Genomic DNA, 22,030 nt, shown 5'->3' with positions numbered 1-22,030 from the left:
GTCCATAACTTTGCGACCCCATGGACTGCAGCACACCAGACTTCCCTGTCCATCACCAATTCCTGAAGCTTGCTCAAACTCATATCCATCCAGTGATGCCATCCAACCATCTCGTCCTCTGTCATCCCCTTCTTCTTCTGCCTTCAATCTTTTCCAGCATCAGGGTCTTTCCCAATGAGTCATTTATTTGCATATTGAGAACCCCATGAAAATATCAATCATGCTGTCTTATCAGAGAACTAACTTACTAAAGTTCAAAGAAAAACTTTTTATTAGGAATAATAAAACAACTAGAATCCACCTGCGAATGCAAAAGATGCAGGTTCAGTGCCTGGGCCGGAAATCCCAGGGAGAAGACTGAATCCCAGGTTCAATCCTCTGGAGAAGAAAATGGCAACCCACTCCAGTAGAATACTGTCTGGGAAATCCCGTGGACAGAAGACCCCAGTAGGCTACAGTCATAGGATCACAAAAGAGTCCAGCACAACTTAGTGACTAAACAACAAGAAAATTATCAATCCATCATAAAGTAAAGGTCATGAGTTTATCACATAAATTGTGATAATAAAACTATGATAGAAAAATTGATGATGAAGATTCATTATGGCTATTGCTAACTATCCAAAAAAGAACTAGGTTGCAGAAGCTTATGCATTGGGCAATGTTTTATATCTTGGACCGAAATCATAAAGGCAATCATAAACCAGGTAACTAATTCATTTCAAAAATATTAAACATTTATCTGAACAATAACAGTAATTACAGTCACTATTTATTGAGTACTCTACTTTGTTCTTCCCTGGTGGCTCAGACGGTAATCTCCCTGCCAATGTGAAAGATGTAAGAGACACGGGTTCGATCCCTGGCTTGGGAAGATCCCCTGGATACTGGAATGGCAACTGTATTGCTGATGCTACCGACAGTGCCAATTGTCTTGATATTCACACTGTCTGTACTGTTTGCTGAACCCATGGCAGGCAAAGCACGAAGTAAAAGGCTGGGAGAAGACTCGAGGAGAGGTAGGAACTGCAGACACATTTATCCTTTCCTGGCTGACATAGCAGACAAAGCAGCAGCCACAGCATAACCTAACACAACACAAACCTCTCTCCTGGCTGGCACAGAGGCCATAACAGTATTCACTGCTGGCTGATGCAGCAGCTGTAGCAGTAAACACACTATACTCTCTCTTCTCCTGGCTGACTCAATTGACACAGCTGTGATGCAGCAGTAATGCCCACTGCTTTTTAGGTGGAACTCATATATCGGTGTGCACATATTACAGCACAAAGGAGCCTGTGACCAAACAAGTACCTCATGTTGCACATGAGCAGTGCTACAAATGACCTCAGCTGTTACACAGTATTTACAAAACCTGAGGTGAGTGAGCCTGAACAGCCATCTTGGCTAATTTGCTCTTTCCCCACAGCAACCCCTTGCAGTTTTCTTGCCTGGAATTCCCATTGACAGACTATGGTCAGACACAATTGAGAGACTAACACTTTCACTTACTTTGTTTTAAGCACTTGTCACACATTATTTTAAATCTTTATCATAACTCCACAAGGTAGGTATTAGTATTCTTGTTTAAAGATGAGAAAATTGATATATAGTGTCCCAACCTAACCCACTTTGGTTACAAAATTTACTTTCATTCTTTCTAGGACTCTTCTCTATTTCAACACAGAATATATTAGGCCCTGGGAAGATTAAAAAATAAGCCTATCCTTGGTCTTTAATTTTAAAGAAAGGGGAATAAGGACATGTACCAAATAACCCAGGAGAACCCACACACCCAACAAAAGCAGTGCAGAGGTCAAGAAGTAAAAATCTGAATCAGAGAGAATCAGGGCCCTCCCAGCCTTTGTCCTGCCAGGAGGCAAGATGGTTCCCAGACCAAAGCAAAATGTATCAAATGAGCAAATGTATAACACTCTCAAAGAGAAACTCAGCCAGTACCCATATTCCTCAGCACTCCAATCCTTCGTGTGGATTTTAACACAAACTCTCACTCAGAAGGAAGAAGATAGTGTGGAATTCTCAGGGTAAGGTTGACTGAGTTGCATGTAAGGAAGCAATTTGGGCCTCAGTTCAGTTCAGTTCAGTCGCTCAGTTGTGTCTGACTCTTTCTGACCCATGGACCACAGCACACCAGGCTACTCTGTCCATCACCAACTCCCAGAGCTTGCTCAAACTCATGTCCATCAAGATGGTAATGTCATCCAACCATCTCATCCTCTGTCATCCCCTTCTCTCGCCTTCAATCTTTCCCAGTATCAGGGTCTTTTCCAATGAGACAGTTCTTCACATCAGGTGGCCAAAGTATTGGAGCTTCAATTTCAGCATCAGTCCTTCCAATGAATATCCAGGACTGGTTTCCTTTAGGATTGACTGGTTTCATCTGCTTGCAGTCCAAGGGACTCTCGTGTCTTCTTCAACACCACAGTTCAAAAGCATTAATTCTTCAGCGCTCAGCTTTCTTTACAGTCCAACTCTCACATCCATACATGACTACTGGAAAAACCATAGCTTGGACTAGATAGACTTTTGTTGCCAAAGTCAAGTCTCTGCTTCTGCTTTTTAATATCCTGTCTAAGTTGGTCGTAGCTTTTCTTCCACAGAGCAATCATCTTTTAATTTCATGGCTGCAGTCACCTTCTGCAGTGACCTTGGAGCCCAAGATAATAAAGTCTGTCACTGTTTCCATTGTTTCCCCATCTATTTGCCATGAAGTGATGGAACAGATGCCATGATCTTAGGTTTTTGAATGTTGAGTTTTAAGCCAACTTTTTGACTCTCCTCTTTCACTTTCATCAAGCGGCTCTTCAGTTTCTCTTTGCTTTCTGATATAAGGGTAGTATCATCTACATATCTGAGATTATTGATATTTCTCCCAGCAATCTTGATTCCAGCTACTGCTTCATCCAGCCCAACATTTCACATGATGAAAGTTATATAAGTTAAACTTATATAAGTTTATGCATATAAGTGAAATAAATAGGGTGACAGTATACAGCCTTGACGTACTCCTTTCTGAATTCGGAACCAGGCTGTTGCTCAATGTCTGGTTCTAACTGTCGCTTCTTAACCTGCATACAGATCTCTCAGGAGGCAGGTAAGGTGGTCTGGTATGCCCATCCCTTGAAGAATTTTCCACAGTTTGTTGTGATCCACACAGTCAAAGGCTTTGGCATAGTCCATAAAGCAGAAGTAGATTTTTCTGGGACTCTCTTGCTTTTTTCAATGATCCAACACATGTTGGCAATTTGATCTCTGGTTCCTGTGCCTTTTCTAAATTCAGCTTGAATATCTGGAAGAAGGGCCTCTGAGCCATTAAAACAAGTTTGTCTTAATGGACAATGGCTTTTCAGCAATATGGGTGGCTGAGTATATTCTGCTATCTCAACAGAAAATTAACATGAAGCCATTAAAATTTTAGCTAAGCATCTATTAAATATGAACATCTAATATGCCTCCTGACACATAGCCCTGAAATTGCTTTTAACAACGTCACCTTCATATTGCTAAATTAAGTGGTCACATTTCAGCTTTCATTATATCAGACTACTCTGCAGCATTGAACAGAATTGCCCATTTCCTCTTTTTTGAAGCAGCCTCTTCTGATTCTTTGACACCACATTCCCCCATTTTTCTCTTCTTCTTAGATTCTGAGATATGCAATCTCTCGTCAGTACAATTCCAGGCCTTCTTCATCTGTCTATCTTCACTCTTCTATTAAATTATTTACTCTGTTCTTTGGCTTTAAATCCCATCTACATGATGATAAATTCCAAATGTATATCATCAACTCAGATTTGCCTCTAAGTAAAGATGGACGGGTCATAGCAGGGACCTCTGACAAAACGTGATCCATTGGAGGAGGGAATGGCAAACCACTCCAGTATACTAACCATGAGAACCCCATGAACTGTATAAAAAGGCTAAAAGATATGACACTAAAAGATGAGTCCCCGAGGTTGGAAGGTGTCCAATATGCTGCTGGGAAAGAGCGGTGAACAACAACTAATAATTCCAGAAAGAATGGAGTGGCAAGGCCAAAGCAGAAATGACCCTCAGCTTTGGATGTGCTTAGTGATGAGAGTAAAATCCAATGCTGAAAAGAAGAGTTTTCCATAGGAACTTGGAATGTTAGGATCATGAATCAAGGTAAATTGGACGTGGTTAAGCAGGAGATGGCAAGAGTAAATAAACATCGACATATTAGGAATCAGTGAACTAAAATAGATGGGAATAGGTAAATTTAATTCAGATGACTATTATATCTACTACTGTGGGAAAGAATCCCTTAGAAGAAATGGAGTAGCCCTCATAATCAACAAAAGAGTCTGAAATGCAGTACTTGCGTGCAACCCTAAAAATGACAGAATGATCTCAATTCGTTTCCAGAGCAACCCATTCAACATCACAGTAATACAACTCTATGCTCCAACCATGGATGTAGAACAAGCTGAAGTTGATAAGTTCTATGAAGACCTAGAAGATCTCCTAGAACTAATAGCAAAAAAAAAAAAAAACAAACATGTCCTATTTATCATAGGGGATTGGAAGGCAAAAGTAGGAAGTCAAGAGATTCCTGGAGTAACAGGCAAGTTTGGCCTCAAAGTACAAAATGAAGCAGGGGAAAAGCTAACAGGATTCTGCCATGAAAACACACTGGTTATCATAGCAAACATCCTTTTTCAACAATACAAGAGATGACTTTACACATGGATTTCACCAAATGGTCATACCGAAATCAGATTGATTACATTCTTTGTAGACAAAGATGGAGAAGCTGTATACAGTCAGCAGAAACAAGACCTGGAGCTGACTGTGGATCAGATCATCATCACAGCAAAAATCAGGCTTAAACTAAAGAAAGCAGGGAAAACCACTAGGACAGTCAGATATGACAAATAAAACCCCCCATAAATATACAGTGGATATGACGAATATAATCAAGGGATTGGATCTAGTAAACGGAGTGCCTGAAGAACTGACAGAGGTCCATCATATTGTAGAGGAGGCAGTGAACAACACCATCCCAAAGAAAAAGAAATGCAAGAAGACAAAGTGGTTGTCTGACAAAGAAGGCAAACTAGTTGTCTTTACAAAGAGCAGAGGAAAGAAGAGAAGCAAAAAGCAAGGGAGAAAGGGAAAGGTACACTCACTAAATGCAGAGTTCCACAGAATAGCAAGGAGAGACAATGCCTTCTTCAATGAACTATGCAAAGAAACAAAGAAAAACTAAAGAAAGGGTAAGACTAGTAATATCTTCAAGCAAATTGGAAAAATCAAAGGAATATTTCATGCAAAGATGGGCACAATAAAGGACAAAAACAGTAAAGACCTAATAGAAGCAGAAGATATCAAGAAGAGATGAAAAGGATACACAGAAGAACTGTACAAAAAGGATCTTAATGACCCGGATAACCACAATGGTGATCTCTCACTCAGAGCGAGACATTCTGGAGTGTGAAGTCAAGTGGGTGTGAGGAAGTACTGCTGCCAATAAAGTTAGTGGAGGTGATGGAACTCCAGCTGAGTTATTTAAAATCTTAAAAGATGATGCTGTTAAAGCACTGCACTCAATATGTTAGCAAATTTGGAAAACCCAGCAGTGGCCACAGGAATGGAAAGTTCAATCTTCATCCCAATTCCCAAGACGGGCAGTAGTAAAGAATGTCCAAACCACTGGACAAAGCTGTTTATTGTCACTCTGTTTAGATAACTTATATGCAGAGCACATCATGCAAAAATGCCAGGTTGGATGAAGCAGAAGCTGGAATCAAGATTGCAGGGAGAAATATCAACAACCTCAGACATGCAGATGATACCACTCTCATGGCAGAAAGCAGAGGAACTAAAGAGCCTTGATGCTGGGAAAGATTGAAGGCAGAAAGAGAAGAGGGTGACAGAGGATGAGATGGTTGGATGGAATCACAGATTCAAGGGACATGAACTTGGGCAAACTCCAGGAGGTGGTGAGCGACAGGGAAGCCTGGCATGCTGCAGTCTGTGGGGTCACAACATGACATGGTGGCTGAACAACAACAACAAAGACTCATGCATACAACTATCTTGTTGACTTATACATGTGGTTTTCTTATGGGGTCCTCACAATTAACATTTAAACTGAAATATTTATTTTATACCACAGCTACAATCCCAGTTCTTTCTGACATAGGGTGGTGTCATCAGCACGTCTTAGGTTATTGGTATTTTTCCCAGAATTCTTGATTCCAGCTTGTGCTTCATCCAACCCGGCATTTTGCATGATGTGCTCTGCATATAAGTTAAATAAGCAGGGTGACAATATACAGCCTTGACATACTCCTTTCCCAATTTGGAACCAGTCCATTGTTCTATGTCCTGTTCTAACTGTCGCTTCTTGACCTGCATACAGATTTCTCAGGAGGCAGGTAAGGTAGTCTGGTATTCCCATCTCTTTAAGAATTTTCCAATGCAATCCCAAAGAAAGGCAATGACAAAGAATGTTTGGCATTCCAATCCCAACGAAAGGCAATGTCAAAAGAATGCTCAAACTGCTGCACAATTGCACCCACCTCACACACTAGCACAGTAATGCTTAAAATTCTTCAAGCCAGGCTTCAACAGTTCATGAACCACGAACTTCCAGATGTTCAATCTGGATTTAAAAAAGGCAGAGGAACCAGAGATCAAAATGCCAATATCTGTTGCATTATCAAAAAAGCAAGAGTGTTCCAAGAAAACATCTATTTCTGCTTTATTGGGTACGCCAAAGACTTTGACTGTGTGGATCACAGCAAACTGTGGAAAATTATGACACCACCCTTATGGCAGAAAGTGAAGAAGAACTAAAGAGCATGTTGATGAAAGTGAAAAAAAATGGCTTAAAACTCAACATTCAAAAAACTAAGATCATGGTATCTGGTCCCATCACTTCATGGCAATTAGATGGGGAAATAGTGGAAACAGTAACTTTATTTTGGGGGCTCCATAATCACTGCAAATGGTGACTGCAATCATGAAATTAAAAGATGCTCACTCATTGGAAAAAAAATTATGACCAACCTAGACAGCATATTAAGAAGCAAAGATATTACTTTACCAACAAAGGTCCATCTAGTCAAGGCAATGGTTTTTCCAGTAGTCGTGTATGGATGGGATAGTTGAACTATAAAGAAAGCTGAGTGCCAAAGAGTTGATGCATTTGAACTGTTATGTTGGAAAAGACTCTTGAGAGTCCCTTGGACTGCAAGGAGATCCAACCAGTCCATCCTAAAGGAAATCAGTCCTGAATATTCATTGGAAGAACTGATTCTAAGGCTGAAACTCCAATACTTTGGCCACCTGATGCAAAGAACTGACTCATTGGAAAAGACCTTGATACTGGGAGAGATTGCAGATGGGAGGGGAAGGGGATGACAGAGGATGAGATGGTTGGATGGCATTACTGACTCGATGGACATGAGTTTGAGCAAGCTCCAGGAGTTGATGATGGACAGAGAAGCTGGAGTGTTTCACTCTATAGGGTCACAAAGAGTCGGACATGACTGAGTGACTGAAATGAACTGAAGAATTTTCCAGTTTGCTGTGACAGCACAGTTTAAGGCTTTCATGTAGTCAATAAAACAGAAATAGATGTGTGGGTTTTTTTTTTTTCAGAATTTTCTTGCTTTTTCTATGATCTAATGTATGTTGACAATTTGATCTCTAGTTTTTCTGCCTTTTCTAAATCCAGCTTGAACATCTCAGTTCACATACTGTTGAAGCCAGCTTAGAGAATTTTGAGCATATTTTGATAGTGTGTGAGATGAGTGCAATTCTGCAGTAGTTTGAACATTCTTTGGCATTGCCTTTCTTTGGGATTGGAATGAAAACTGCCCTTTTACAGTCCTGTGGCCACTGCAGAGTTTTCCACATTTGCTGGCATATTGAATGGAGCACTCTCAGAGGATATTTTTTCAGATTCGAAATAGTTCAGCGGGAATATCATCACCTTCACTAGCTTTGTTCATAGTGATGCCTCCTCAGTCCCACTTGACCTCGCATTCCAGGATGTCTGGCTCTAATTGAGTGATCACCCCATCGTGGTTATCTGGGTCATTATGATCTTTTTTTGTATAGTTCTGTGTATTCTTGCCACCTCTTCTTAATATCTTCTGCTTCTGTTAGGTCCATAACATTTCTATCCTTTATTGTGCCTGTCTTTCCACGAAATATTCCCTTGGTATCTCTAATTTTCTTGAAGAGATCGCTAGTCTTTCCCATTCTGTTGTTTTCCTCTATTTCTTTGCATTGTTCACTTAGCAAGGCTTTCTTTACTTTCCTTTCTATTCTTCAGAATTCCTCATCAGATGCATATATCTTTCCTTTTCTCCCTTGCCTTTCACATCTCTTCTTTTCTCAGCTATTTATAAGGCCTCCTCTGACAACCATTTTGCATTTTTTCTTCTTGGGGATGATTTTGATCACCACCTCCTGTACAATGTCATGAACTTCTGTCCATAGTTCTTCAGGCAATCTATCAGATCTAATCCCTTGCATCTGTTTGTCATTTTCACTGTATAATTGTAAGGGATTTGATTTAGGTCATACCTGAATGGCCTAGCGGTTTTCCCTATTTTCTTCAATTTAGGTCTGAATTTGGCAATAAGGAGTTCATGATCTGAATCACAATCAGATCCTGGTCTTGTTTTTGCTGAATGTATACAGCGTCTCCATTTTTGGCTGCAAAGAATATAAGCAATCTGATTTTATATGACCATCCAGTGATGTCCATGTGTAGAGTCTTCTCTTGTGTTTTTGAAGACAGTGTTTGCTATGACCAGTGTGTTCTCTTGGCTGTTAGCCTTTGCCCTGCTTCATTCTGTACTTTAAGGCCAAATTTGCCTGTTACTCCAGGTATCTTTTGACTTCCTACTTTTGCATTCCAGTCTCTGATGATGAAAAGAACATTTTTTTTTTTTTATGTTAGATCTAGAAGATATTATAGGTCATCATGGAACCATTCGACTTCAGCTTCTTTGGCATTAGTGGTTGGGGCATTGACTTGGATTACTGTGGTATTGAATAGTTTGCCTTGGAAACGAACAGAGATCATTCTGTCATTTTTGAGACTGTACCCAAGTACTGGATTTTGAACTCTTTTGTTTACTATGAGTGCTACTCCTTTTCTTCTAAGTGATTCTTACCACAGTAGTGGATGTAATGGTCATCCTAATTAAATTCACCCAATCCAGTCCATTTTAATTCACTGATTCCTAAAATGTCAATGTTCACTCTTGCCATTTCCTGTCTGACCACTTCCAATTTACCCTGATTTATGAACCTAACATTACATTTTCCCATGCAATATTGTTCTTCAACACATCGGACTTTACTTCCATCTCCAATCCATCTTCCACACATCTCCAAACATCCACAACTGGGCATTGTTTTCACTTTGGTTCTGTCTCTTCATTCTTTCTGGAGTTATTTCTCCACTCTTTCCCAGTGTATTTTGGGCACCTACCAACCTGGGGCATCAGGGTGAAATCTTTCTGCCTTTTCACACTGCTCATGGGGTTCTCAAGGGAAGAACACTGGTTTGCCATTCCCTTCTTGAGTGGACCACAGTTTGTCAGAACTCTCCAGCGTGACCCATCTGTCTTGGGTGGCCCTACATGGCACAGCTCATAGTTTCATTTGAATTAGACATGGCTGTGATCCATGCAATCAGTTTGGTTAGTTTTCCGTGATTATGGTTTTCATTTTCTCTGCACCTCTAAGGAATAAGGATAAGAGGTTTGTGGAAGCTTCCTCATAAAAAGTGCAAACTGGCATAATAAGAAATTTACAGATAAATTATGACAGTTCATCTCACAGAAAAAAATGCTAATTTTTACCCAGAGGGTGGAATTAACTATCAACCAAGTGATTAATCCTCTTGACTTAAATAAAATTTGTGTTGTTGTTGTTGTTTTGTCTAGTTGCTAAGTCATGTCTGATTCTTTGCAACCCCCATGGACTGCAGCATACCAGGCTTCCCTGTCCTTCACTATCTCCTGAAGTTTGCTCAAACTCAAGTTTAGGTCTTAGCTGATAACTTAAATCACAAAATAAAAATGTTTTAATTCTTTGGAAAATGCACAGCTGCATATTATTCTGTGCAGGCTGTTGGGGTCCTTTAATGGACCAGGACCTGGCAGTCCGGAAGCGACGATAAGAAAGTGAAAGAGAGAAAGAGGCTGATACTCCCTGTTTACGCAGAAAACCAATAAAGTCCTTGACACAGGACTTGCTTCTCTCACAAAGGCACCTGGTGCCCTCTCGAGGTGGGGTGAAGGCACAGGGCACCTTCTGGAGAGAGTCTTAGAAGCCCGGAAAGGAGAGTGAGCAAGATGGGTCTCTGTGCTCCAAGGAATCAGCCAGAGAGAGAGAGAGACAGAAAGAAAGAAAGACATGGGGACCTAAGCTCTGATGGAGTAAAGGTGCTTTAATGATTTTTCTATGAGTATATGTAAGCTGTGGTACAAGAAGTTTCTTATGACTATGATAAAGATCAGAAAACCCAGCGTACAGCAACCGTTACCAAGGGAACAAGGGATTAATAATGGTCACAAAGTCAGAAGACCATCCATATCTCAAGAAAGGGGATCGAGACTAAGCAGTTTTGTCATAACGAGAATGTTTACTAAAGGAGACTCAAGCCTGTCTCACACAACGACCTTGGTTCCTGGGAGCAGCGTGCTGCTCCATCTGAAAAGAAACAAAGGACTTGTGAGAAACAGCACATAGGAATCCTCCTGTTAAACACTCCCTGACAGCAGGCCACAAAGAGTTACAATTTAAGGAAAGAGAAATATTAATATTTGGTAATTGTATACACCCAGAAACAGCTACTTAAAAAAAAAATGCAACCAGTATCCTAAAACATCTTTTTCTGAATATCAACAATACTGAATTTTTAGAAGTACCTACACACCTGATTACAGTAATCTCTGGCACAAGGAACATATATAAAGCCTTTAGCCTAGTCAGTGAAGCAGAAACAGATGTTTTTCTGAAATTCTCTTGCTTTTTATATGATCCAATGGATGTTGGCAATTTGATCACGGGTTCCTCTGCCTTTTCTAAATCCAGTTTGTACATCTAGAAGTTCTTCGTTCACATAATACTGATGCCAAGCTTGATGGATCTTGAGCATTACTTTGCTAACATGTGAAATGAGTGCAGTTGTGCAGTAGTTTGAACATTCTTTGGCATTACCCTTCTTTGGGATTGGAATGAAAACTGACCTTTTCCAGTCCTGTGGCCACTGCTGAATTTGCCAAATTTGCTGGCATATTAAGTGCAACATTTTAGTCGCATCATCTTTTAGGATTTGAAACAGCTCACCTGGAATTCTATCACCTACACTAGCTTTGTTTGTTAATAGTGCTTTTTAAGCCCCAGTTGACTTCACAATCTATGATGTCTGACTGTAGGTGAATGATCACACCATTGTGGTTATCTGGGTCATCAAGATCTTTTTTGTATAGTTTTTCTGGGTATTCTCGCCACCTCTTCTTAATATCTTCTACTTCTGTTAGGTCCATACCATTTCTGTCCTTTATTGTACCCATCTTTTCATGAAATGTTCCCTTGGTATCTCTAATTTTATTCAAGAGATCTCTAGTCATTACCATTCTATTGTTTTCCTCTATTTCTTTGCATTGATCACTTAGGAAACTCTTTTTCATCTCTCCTTGCTATTCTTTGGAACTCTACATTCAGATGGGTATATCTTTCCTTTTCTCTTTTGTCTTTCACTTTTCTTATTTTCTCAGCTATTTGTAAGGCCTTTTCAGATAGCCATTTTGCCTTTTTGCATTTCCTTTTCTGGGGGAAAAAGAAACTAAAACAGCAATGCCTTAAAACTGACTATATCTTCCATAGAAAATGTTGTTTTTATGAAATTCTTTCAACCACATGCCACACAACTTCTCATCAATTCTCTTCTGTTAAGATTCCCTCAATTACAGTAATGGAGACATGATACATACATTAAGAAACCTTCAAATATCTACTACAGGAATATAGTATTGATAGACTGAATGTTCTGCAGTATATTGTAATTAAAATCTCTTTTATGAGTCAGAAAATAAAAGCAAACCAAACAAAAATATTCAGATGCTCTACAGCATGAATCCAGTAGTGAAGACAGTGTCAGTAAAAATGCAGGACACGTAACAGTTTAGCAACACATGATTGCCCAAAGACTGTGGGGAATTTCCTCTTTCCTGTAGCAATAACTTCAGATGCTTCCCTCTATAATTTTCATAGAACAAAAAGATAGAATGAAATGAGCTTTCAAGCCTAAGCTTTAAGATGTAAAAAGCATGTTTTTCAATAGATGCTATAATTCAAATCCCTAAATATGTAGTTAAAGTTATGACAAAAAGCATCAGAATAAGCACTGAGCTCTTATAACTTATTTAGCATGCGACACAAATGTTCTCATCTGACAAATGTAACACTGGTACAAAATTATCTACAGATGATTCCTGCAACTCATAATTTCTGAAAGGACAGTTGTTAAGTGTTAGTCCATATTTGAGGGTATCCTCAAATGCATCCTTTCAACAAATCTTAACTGAGCATCTTCTAAGAACAAAAGCTGTATCCTAAATGCTGTAGCAGAGAAGATTGACCTTTAAACAGCACTGAATTAAGAAGTGAAGTTAAGACATAAGGGAAAATAAGTTCAAAAAAAGTCTTTGATATTTGTTGAATGATATAAAGTAGAAGGTGACAAGGACCATAAGAAAGTTATTTAAGTTATGGTATTTCATAAAGGTGAAAGGAGGAAATTCTAGTTGTGAAGGTTAGAAAAGACTAATGGGTAAAGTAACATTTAAGGTGAGCTATGAATAGGTTTATAATCCTTTCTGAATATGTGTGCATTTACATATTATACATATATTATTCAGCATGGACATGAATAAATATTAAAACAGCTCAATGTCAATGGAATGGTGCAGAACAGAGACAATGTCAAAATTCAGTAATCAGCATTTGGCAGTAGATTTGCCTCCAAACTACACTCACAAAGTGTGTTATAAACAACTTCAGGTTGCTTCATTACACACAAACCTAGGGAATTGGGAACCAACTCTATAATTTTAAGTGTTTAAAAGAATTCACAAAATACATGACCTATGGATGACTCAAATTTAACTCAAAGAAATTAATCCTAACATTTTCAGAAACTCTCAAAACCAAATATGTGTGCCTCTTTAGAGATATTTTGCTATTTCCATTTGCCACTAAGAGTTTTCATATTTTTAAAATCCATGTCACTTCATCATTTCTAGCTCCAAAATTATTATTCACTGAAATAACATTTTAGTTTTAAAAGATCAATTACTTTGATAACTCATAATCATTAGAATTTATTGAAGATATACAGGTAATTGCAATAGTGTAAGATATAATTTTTAATTTGCAGATTTCAACTACAGATTAATTGTAAGTAATTTTACAACTTTATTTGGAGCATTTGTCTCCACATATTTTAAGCTCCTTTTTTTTCCTCCTTATTATATAAAAGTAATTCATCACAGAAATAAAATCATGTGCCTAGTTAATACATAATTTTCCAGGATACATCTAAATTCAAATAAAAACATGACCATTATATTACTGACATAGATATTTTAAACTATTTAACAAAGTATCTATAATATTATAATATTATTTTACTTGTCTAATTCCAAATATACTGAGAGTAATTATTAGAGTGGTTTTTTGTGTGATTAATTCTCCATAAGTAACCTTGAATAAATGGATTTCTTCATTTATGGTAGCAGCTATTGGAAATGGTCTTAAAATGTAATGGATTTAGTAACGCATGTTGAACTCTTCCTGTGACACATAAAGAGGAAGTCACTGATAGATGCAGAAAGTCCTCTGGCTCAGATGTCAGAAAAATTTTGAAGTAGAACATCTACAGTTATTTCACTCCTTTGTTCAACTTCATCCCCTCTAAATTCTAGCTGTTTATTTTGTTTTGGAAATAACTCCTTCATGAGAGAAATAAATGTTTTAAGATCAAAGGGGGACTTCCCAGGAGGCACTAGTGGTAAAGAACCGGCCTGCCAATACAGGAGACAAGAGATGCAGGTTCGATTCCTAGGTTGGGAAAATTCCCCTGGAGGAGGGCATGGCAACCCACTCCAGTATTCTTGCCTGGAGAATCCCATGGACAGAGTAGCCTGACGATTTATAGTCCATAGGGTTGCAAAGAGTTGGACACTAACTGAAGGGACTTAGCACAAACAGAAGATCAGAAAAGGGTGGTTCTTGCTATTATTTTGTAAAATAATGTTCAATACTTAACAGATAATGAGAAAATTGATAAGAATACAAAACTATGACTTCTATAGCATCATAATATTAGACTTGCAAGTAGTTAGAACTAAACAAGTTCAATTATTTTTTCCTGATGAATTAGTCCAACCCCAGACTGAACACAGGGCACCCACTATAGTTCTAGCTCCAGAATACTGCTCAAAGAAATCCATTCTACCATGAGATACTCTAAATGTTACAAATGTCTTCCCTGTAGTGAACAAAATAATGCAGCTCTGTCTCTTCATCCTTTGAGCCTATATTTTATTTTCTGCTTTCTTGTCTCAACATCAAGTAACTGTACCCCCATGTCTAGAGCAAAATACTTTAAGAATTTGAAGACAATTATTATGATTATTCAGAGACTTTGCATTTTTCAGGTTAAACATTCCTTCATTCATATTACATCTATCACTTTATTTAAGATGGTGGCCCTCCTCAGATATATAGTTGGCATTCAATAATCTCAAATGGAGAAATGAGAACAAACACTCCAGATTTGCTTCTACCAGAGCAAAATATAAGGGTATTTAATTGAAATCACATGAAATTGCAAACACTCAATTTTTGAGCTACAATAATGACAGTTTCATACAGTTCAGCATAATAGCATTATGTTCCTTAATGTAAGTATTGAATATTACTCAATAAATTCTCCAATCCCATTAGCTTTTTTAACAGCTATGTAACACCAAAGCATCATATTAGGTTTGAAGCCAAATAAATCCCACTGGCAATTTTCCCATTGACAGCTGGTCTTCTGCAATAAACTTTACAGAATATTATAATGTAGGAGTTTACTTACTAGCCACTTACCAGTTTTTTTATTCTTAAAAAGGTATTTTGATCTCTTAGAGAACCATTGTAGCCTTAATCATATAGTGTCTTACTATAATTCAGTCATATAGTAAGTGGAAGATAAGTAAATTCAATTTGATTATACAGTGCAAGTGACAAATAGATTCAAGGGATTCGATCTGATAGAATATCTGAAGAACTATAGAGAGAGGTTCGTAACATTGTACAGGAGGTGATGATCAAAACAATCCCCAAAGAGAAGAAATGCAAAAAGACAAAATGGTTGTCAGAGGAGGCCTTGCAAATAGCTTAAAAAAGAAGACAAGCAAAAGGCAAAGGAGAAAAGGAAAGATATATCCATCTGAATGACAGAATGGGAAAGACTAGAGATCTCTTCAAGAAAATTAGAGATATCAAGGAAAAATTTCATGCAAAGATAGGCACAATAAAGGATAGAAATGGTATAGATTTAATGGACCTAAGAGAAGCAGAAGATATTAAGAAGAGGTGGCAAGAATACACAGAACTGTACAAAAAAGATCTTAAAGACCCAGATTACCACAATGGTGAGATCACTCATCTAGATCCAGACAACCTGAAGTGTGAAATCAAGTGGGCTTTTGAAAGCATCACTATGAACAAAGCTAGTGCAGGTGATGGAATTCCAGCTGAGCTATTTCAAATCCTAAAAGATTTGAAGTGTGGAAGTGCTGTACTCAATATGCCAGCAAATTTGGAAAATGCAGCAGAGGCCAAAGACTGGAAAAGGGTAGTCTTCATTCCAATCCAAAAGAAAGACAATGCTAAAGGATGTTCAAGGTACCACACAATTGCATTTATCTGACATGCTAGCAAAGTAGTGCTCAAAATTCTGCAAGCTAGGCTTCAACAGTATGTGAACTGAGAACTTTCAGATGTTCAATCTGGCTTTAGAAAAGGCAGAGGAACCAGAGACCAAATTGCCAACATCGGTTGGATCATAATAAAAGGAAGAGAATTCCAGAAAAACACCTATTTATACTTTATTTACTATGCCAAAGCCTTGACTCTATACTGTCACCCTGCTTATTGAAATTATACGCAGAGTACATTATGTGAAATGCTGGGCTGGATGAAGCACAAGCTGGAATAAAGATTGCCGGGAGAAAAATCAATAAACTCAGATATGCAGATGACACCACCCTAATGGCAGAAAGTGAAGAGGAACTAAAAAGCCTCTTGAAAGTGAAAGAGGGGAGTGAAAAAGTTGGCTTAAAACTCAACATTCAAAAAACAAATATGGCATCTGGTTCCATCAGTTCAGTTCAGTTCAGTCACTCAGTCATGTCCAACTCTTTGTGACCACATGGACTGGAGCACATCAGGCTTCCCTGTTCATCACCAACTCTTGGAGCTTACTCAAACTCATGTCCATCGAGTGGGTGATGCCATCCAATCATCTCATCTTCTGTCATCCCCTTCTTCTCCCCCCTTCAATCTTTCCAAGCATCAGGGTCTTTCCCAATGAGTCAGTTCTTCACATCAGGTGGCCAGAGTATTGGAGTTTCCGCTACAACATCAGTCCTACCAATGAACACCCAGGACTGATCTCCTTTAGGATGGACTGGTTGGATCTCCTTGCAATCCAAGGGACTCTCAAGAGTCTTCTCCAACACCACAGTTCAAAAGCACCAATTCTTTGGAGCTCAGCTTTCTTTATAGCCCAACTCTCACATCCAAACATGACTACTGGAAAAATCACTTCATGGCAAATAGATGGGGAAACAATGGAAACAGTGACAGACTTTATTTTCTTGGGCTCCAAAATCACTGCAGATGGTGACTGTAGCCGTGAAATTAAAAGATGCTTGCTCCTTGGAAGAAAAGCTATGAGCAACCTAGACAGCTTATTAAAATGCAGAGATAATACTTTGCCAATAAAGGTCTATCTAGTCAAAGTTATGTTTCTTTCCAGGAATTGTGTATGGATATCAGAGTTGAACCATAAAGAAAGCTGAGTGCTGAAGCACTGATTCTTTTAAACTGCTGTGTTAGAGAAGACTCTTGAGAGTCCCTTGGACTACAAGGAGATCCAACCAGTCAATCCTAAAGGAAATCAGTCCTGAAATATTTATTGGAGTGACTGATGCTGAAGCTGAATCTCCAGTACTCTGACCACCTGATGCAAAGAACTGACTCATTAGAAAAGACCCTGATGCTGGGAAAGATTTAAGGCAGGAAAAGGGGACGACAGAGGGTGAGATGTTTCAACAGCATCACCAACTTGATGAACGTGAGTTTCAACAAGCTTCAGGATTTGCTGATGGACAGGGAAGCCTGGAGTGCTGCAGTCCCTGGGGTCACACATAGTCAGTTAACCAAAAAAGGATGCATATAGCTGTCTTAGAGGAAACTCCTAGAGCAAACATATTGGGTGACAAAAGAGGAATGTGCTTGTGGGGCAAAGATGACATCTGCTACATAAGGCCTAAAATATGATCCAGTTAAAGTAGTATATTCAATATGTCAGCAAATTTGGAAAACTCAGTGGTGGCCACAGGACTGGAAAAGGTGAGTTTTCATCCCAGTCTAAAGAAGGGCAGTGCCAAAGAATGTTCAAACTACTGTGCAACTGTGCTCATGTCACCTGCTGGCAACGTAATGCTCAAAACCCTTCAAGCTAAGCTTCAGCAGCACATTAACCAAGAATTTCCAGATGTACAAGCTGGGTTTAAAAAAGGCAGAGGAAGCAGAGATCAAACTGATAACATCTGGTGCATTATTGAGAAAGCTAAGAAGTTCCAGAGAAACACCTACTCCTGTTCATTGACTACGTTAAAATATTTGACTGTGTGGATCACAACAAACTGAAAATCTCTTAAAGAGATAGGACCATTAAGATGGTAGACCTCCTTACCTGTCTCCTGAGCAAACTGCATGCAGTCAAGATGCAAGAGTTAAGCCAGACATTGAACAATGGACTGGTTCAAAATTGGGAAAGGAATACAACAAAAAGGCTGTATGCTGTCACCCTCTTATTTAACTTATGTGCAGAGTACATCATGCAAAATGCTGGGCTGGATGAACCCCAAGGCAGAATCAAGACTGCTGGGAGAAATATCAACAACCTCAGATATACAGATGATACCACTCTAATGGCAGAAACTGAAGAGGAACTAAAAGCCTCTTGATGAGGTGCAAGAAGAGTGCAGAAAAAAAGCTGGCTTAAATCTCAACATTACAAAACCTAAGATCATAGCCTCCAGTCCCATCACTTCATGGGAAATAGAAGTGGAAAATGTGGAAACAGTGACAGATTTTATTGTCTTGGGCTCCAAAATCAATGCAGATGGTGACTGCAGCCACAAAATTAAAACACACTTGCTCTTTGGAAAAAAAGCTATGACAAACCTAGACAGTGTATTAGAAAGCAGAGACATTACTTTGGCAACAAAGGTCCATATAGTCAAAGCTATGGTTTTTCCAGTAGTCATGTATGGATGTCAGAGCTAGACCATAAAAAAGACAGAATGCCAACGAACTGACACTTTCAAAGTGTGGTACTGGAGAAGACTCTTGAGAGTCCCTTGGACAGCAAGGAGATCAAACCAGTCCGTCTTAAAGGAAATGAACCCTGAATATTCATTGGAAGAACTGATGCTGAAGCTGAAGCTCCAACACTCTGGCCACTTGATGCAAACAGCCGACTCATTAGAAAAATCCATGATGCTCAGAAAGACCGAGGGCAGGAGGAGAAGGGGGTCACAGAGGTTGAGATGGTTGGATAGCATCACTGACTCAATGGACATGAGCTTGAGCAAAGTCCAGGAGACAGTGAAGGACAGGGGAGCCTGGAGTGCTGCACTTGTGACCTGGGGTCACAAAGAGCTGGACACGACTTAGCGACTGAACAACAACAGCAGCAACATAAGCCCTCTTCTCTAAGGTCAGGAAACATAACAGAACTTTAAGAACATGAAAATACAAATAGCACCTTAGGAAATCTGAGGCAATAAAGGAATATGTATGAGATGAAGGAACAAAAGTAAAGAGAAACTCCAGAAGAACTAAGTGAGATAGAGATAGGCAATCTACTCAAGAAAGTGTTCAGGTAGTAATGGTAAAGATGGTCACAGAATTCAGAAGAATAATGAGAAATTAGAACCTTTAAAGAAAGATTAATAATTAAGAAAGATGTAATACTTAGTAAAATAGACTATAAAATAATTATTGCTACAAAAGACAAAGAGAGACACTACACAATGATGAAGCAATAGATCCAAGAGGATATAACAACTGTAAGTATATATATTAACAGACCATATATATATATGAACTTATTATTGCTAAATGGCAAATAAGTATATATGCTGAACCTATTAATAAATTACATAAGGCAAATGTTAACAGACATAGAAGAGGAAGTTGACAGCAGTAACACAATAGTAAGGAACTCTAAACTCCATTTATATCGATGGATAGATCATCCATATGTAAAATCAATAAGGAAACACTTGCCTTAAATGACACATTAAACCAGATGAATCATAAATATATATTTATATATATGATATTCCATCTGAAGGCAACAGAATATACATCCTTTTTAAGTGCACATGGAGCCTTCTCTCAGACACATCACATAGTAGGCCACAAAGCAAACCTTATGAAATTTAAGAAAATTGAAATAATATCAAACATCTTTCAAACCACAGTGATTAAGATTAGAAATCAGCTACAAGAAAAGAACTGCAAAAAAACACAAACACGTGGATGCTAAACAATACGCTACTAAACAACCAACAGATCCCTGAAGTAGTCAAAGAGGAAATTAAAAAAAATATCTGGAGACAAATGAACACAAAATATGATGATCCAAAACCTATGGGACACAGTAAAAGCAGTTCTAAGAGAGAAGTCTACAGCAATACAAGCTTACATCAGGATTTAAGAATAAGTTCAAATAAACAATTTAAACTTACACCTAAAGAACTTGGAGAAAGAACAAATAAAATTCAAAATTATTAGGAGAGAAAGTATAGATCAGAGAAGAAATAAATGACAGAGTATAAAAAACCATAGAAAAAATCAATTAAACTAAAAGTTGGTTCTTTGAGAAAATGAACAAAATTGATAAACCTTCAGCCTGACTTAACAAGAAAAGAAAAGGGGGGAGAGGAATAAAATCTCTACAATCAGATACAATAAAGGAGAAGTTACAACCAATACCAGAGAAATGTTACTAAAAAATATCACAAGAAGACTACAACAGCTAAATGGCAATAAAATAGAAACTTGGAAAAAACAGACAAATACTTAAAAACATATAATCTCCCAAGACTGAACCAAGAAGAAATAGAAAATATGAACAGAATAATAACCAGTACTGAAACTGAATCAATAATTAAAACACTCCCAATGAGCAAAAGTCCAAGGGAAGATGACATCAGAGGTGTATTCTACCAAACATTTACAGAAGAGTTAACACCTATTCTTCTAAAAATATATCCAAAAATTGCAAAGAAATGAATATTTCTAAAATCATTCTATGAACCTAGCATCACCTTTATACTAATATTAGACCAAAAAAAAGGAAAGAAAGAAAAGTACAGACCAATATCATTGATAAACAGATTCAAAAATCTTCAAAAGAATACTAGCAAACTGACTCCAATGATAAATTACAGGACAATACGTCATGACCAATGAGATTTATGACAAGAATGCAAGGATTTTTCATTATCCACAAATCAATCAATGTGATACACCACATTAATAAACTAAAGATTAAAAACCATATGATCATCTCAATAAATGCAGAAGAAAGCTTTTGACAAAATTCAATATCCATTAATTATAATAACTCTTTAGAAAGTGAGCATAGATGAAATATACCACAACATAATAAAGGCCATATGTGAAAAACCGATAGCTAATATCATACTCAACAGTATAAATTTGAAAGAATTACCTCTAAGATCAGGGACAAGAAAATGTTGCCCCCTCTCACCAGTTTTGCTCAACACAGTATTGGAAATCTTAACCACAGAAAGTAAACAGGAAAAAACAATAAAAGAAATCTAAATTGGTAAGGAATAAGAAGTAAGATTGTCACTGTTTGTAGTTGAAATGATACTATCCACAGAAAACTATAAGATGCTCATGAAAGAAACTGAAGATGAAACAGATGGAAAAATACACCATGTTCTTGAACGGGAAGACATGATATAGATATATACAGATATATCTATATCTGTCTCTCTCTCTCTCTCTCTATATATATATATATATATATACACACATACATATAATGGCACATTAACCATATAAATAGGATAAAATTTTACATTTGCAACAACATGAATGGACTTGGAGAATATTTTGTTAAGTGAAATAAGCTACTTTATATGTGGAATATAAAAAAATACAACAAACTAGTGAATATAACAAAGAGAAAAAGATTCGCAGATAGAAAGAAGAAACTAGCAGTGACCAATGGGGAGAGAGAGAGTGGGAGGGGCAATTCAGGGGTAGAGAACCAAGACTAAAGTGAAAAGATCCTTAAACTAAGGACTAAAGTAAAAACCATTATGTATGAAATAAGCTATAAAGATATTCTACAAAACATAGAGAATTTAGTCAATACTTTATAATAACTATAATTGGAGTACAACCTTTAAAATCTGCAAATCAGTATATTGTACATGTGTAACTTATACAATATTACACATCAACTATACTGAAATAAATAATGCGTTTCTCATGATGTACTCTGCATATAAGTTAAATAAGCATGGTGACAATATATAGCCTTGACGTACTCCTTTTCCTATCTGGAACCAGTCTGTTGTTCCATGTCCAGTTCTAACTGTTGCTTCCTAACCTGCATATAGGT

General features: G+C 37.8%; 1 protein-coding gene across 2 annotated transcripts in view; it reads right to left on the bottom strand.

The window, feature by feature from the left end:
• The window catches only part of CPNE8 (copine VIII), a 274,643-nt gene that overhangs the window by 198,263 nt on the left and 54,350 nt on the right, over window positions 1–22,030 (bottom strand). The window lies entirely within an intron of this gene.

Source organism: Bison bison, unplaced genomic scaffold, assembly GCF_000754665.1.
Source record: "Bison bison bison isolate TAMUID 2011002044 unplaced genomic scaffold, Bison_UMD1.0 scf7180017864163, whole genome shotgun sequence".
Lineage (NCBI taxonomy): Eukaryota > Metazoa > Chordata > Mammalia > Artiodactyla > Bovidae > Bison > Bison bison.
The sequence above is the reverse complement of the archived record's forward strand: the minus strand, read 5'-3'. Positions and strand labels throughout refer to the sequence as shown.